The following is a 2,500-nucleotide window of genomic DNA, read 5'->3' as shown; positions in this document are numbered from 1 at the left end:
CCACGTCCAGGGAGCCTTGTGTGATTCAAGACCATCTGTTCGTCCATTGATTGAGAGAGTCAATCTATATCCATCTATCCATTCCATCCATCGATCCAGCTTGGAAGAGATTCATATCAAGCAAGCCGGATTCCATCCTCAGTCCATTCTCCATCCACTGATCCTTGTTGAGAGAGACACACGTCCAGCAACAAAGATCCCATCATCCATCTTTCTATCCTTCTTATTTGAATTGTTTTCATTTTTGCATATCATTTAGTTTTGAATCTTAAAAGAAAATCCATAAGAATCATATTTGCTTCAGTTTATCATTTCTTATATAGTTTATTTTCTGTTCATCATATAGAAATCATAAAACTCATAAAAAGGTTCATCCTTGTTTCAGGTATAAACTGGCCGTCCCCTTCCTCCATCGCAGCCGTCTAGCCGATCTTCCGTCTGTCCGTCCGTCCGATCTGTCCAAGCCGAACCAAAACCTAACCTCAGTCAAGCCATCCGTGTAGTCTGAATCCCAGCCTGCAACATTTGGTATCAGAGCACAAGCTCCTGAATCTGGTGATATCTTATCCTTGCATCATATCTTATTGCATTTGTTCACCAATTAAAATCCATTAAAAAAAAAAAATTCATAGTGTTGCATTTTCTGTCTGATTTTGAATTGCTTGTTCTTGGTTTTAAAACCAGAGATAGGCACGAAAAGGATACCTCATTATCTTGTTTGATTCATTTAGAAAACTCAAAAAAAATTTCCCTTGTTTGCATTAAGTTGTCTAGCTCCAGTTTCCTTTTTCGGTTTATTTGCATCAAGCATAAAATCTTTTTTTTTCTCGTTTTGTTTCTTTTAAATTGAAAACCAAAATAAATATTTATTTCCATTGTTTTATTTTATAGATTTCGAGATTTGCTTGATAAAGTTAAAAAAAAAATAGGAGTTAATTTTCCATTTGTTTCAAAACTTTCAAAAAAAAAATATACTAGGTTTCCATCTTTTTTTTTTTTTTTTCTTATTCTTCTTCTTTCTTTTGTTAAGCCACGACTTGATACTCTTATTCTCTGTTTTTGAAAGGTACCAATAAGGGGAGACGCCATGGCAGATTACTTTGAGGAAGAGAGTTCTTATGAATCAAGCCAAGGCTCCGATCTTGATGAAGCCGACCAAGCTTGGTCCGATGAAGAGGATGGCTGTGATGGGTCATGTTCTGATGATAACTACTCTATGTCAGAGTATGGAGACGATCCTGCTGAAGCATATCCTGAAGCAGAGCCACCTGATTACTCACATGGAGATACCAGCTACCAAGGAGAGTATGAGGGAGAAACTGAATCAAATATCAGTTTCAATAAAGGAGATGAATGCCGTGGAGAAGAGACAGAAGGTGATGATCCTGAAGCTGACCAGGAAGGCTCATGGCAAGAGGAAGCTGATTCTGAAATCAGTTTAGAAGAGGCAAATGAGCATGAGGAAAATTTCTCTAAAACGGAAGAAGTCTATGAAGATGTTGATGGAGGAGAAGCAAGTTTCCAATCTGTTAAAGAAGAAGTTGGAGACGAGTCTCATGCTGAAGGCATACCCTGGTGTGAAGTACCTTACTCTGACCAGGAGGATGAGTACCAAGACGAAACTGGCTCACAAACCAGTGTAGGAAACTCTGAGGGAAACTATGGAGGAAAGCCAGACTCTCAACAAGACATTGCTGAAGAAGAAGAGGCCTTAAGTGAGGCTGGAAGAAATGATGATCAACCTGGTTACGTCCTCTTTGCAGGCCATCATCAAGGACCAGAAGCATACTTGTGCTGGGAGAAAGATATGGAACATTGGTTTGATTCTAACCAAGTCCATGAAGAGGATAAGACAGCCATTGCCGAAGACACTCTCACTGAAGATGCCTTTAGAAAGTGGGAACAAGATGCTTACTGGCGACTTGCCTATGATGAACCAGAAGATACTTGGCAAGAAATGAAAGAACTCTTGTATGAAGAATATGTGAAAGGAGCTGGAGATGAGCTGTTGAATCAGATACGGGTCTATACTAATCTTGAACCAAGGCGGCTGATATTGGCAAAAAGGCCAAATCGAAAGGCTAAGCTCAAAAATGCTCACGACATAAAGCTACACCAGGAGTCTACACTCATCATCAAGGGAGCAACCGAGCATAAAACAGCAGCAAGGGCCAGTGGCGTGCAAGGAGTTCCAACTCCACAAGCCAAAACTCGAGAGCTAAGTACAAAGCCATTGCCTAAGTTCCATGAGAAGAAGAAACCAAGTAAGTCTTCTAAATCTTCAAAACCAGTAGAATTCATTTGCTATAGGTGTCATGAGAAAGGCCACTTTGCTGTAACCTGTCCAACTAGGCTAGTAGTGACTTCTAATTCACTAGAAGTTAACTTGGATTCAACTAGTGAAGTTATATCTCACTTAGTATGTAAATTTCCTACTTCTGGTATAATGCACTTGTCTTTCCCAAAGGCTGATTATGCAGGTCTAAATAAGGACCAGGAG

The 2,500-nt window shown here is 39.7% G+C and overlaps 1 pseudogene; it reads left to right on the top strand.

Annotated features, from left to right (window-relative positions):
* Positions 1 to 2,500, top strand: part of LOC125598133 — a 7,693-nt pseudogene that overhangs the window by 2,088 nt on the left and 3,105 nt on the right.

The sequence above is a fragment of the Brassica napus genome, unplaced genomic scaffold (genome assembly GCF_020379485.1).
Source record: "Brassica napus cultivar Da-Ae unplaced genomic scaffold, Da-Ae ScsIHWf_1630;HRSCAF=2246, whole genome shotgun sequence".
Taxonomy (NCBI): domain Eukaryota; kingdom Viridiplantae; phylum Streptophyta; class Magnoliopsida; order Brassicales; family Brassicaceae; genus Brassica; species Brassica napus.
This window is presented reverse-complemented; position numbering and strand designations above follow the sequence as displayed.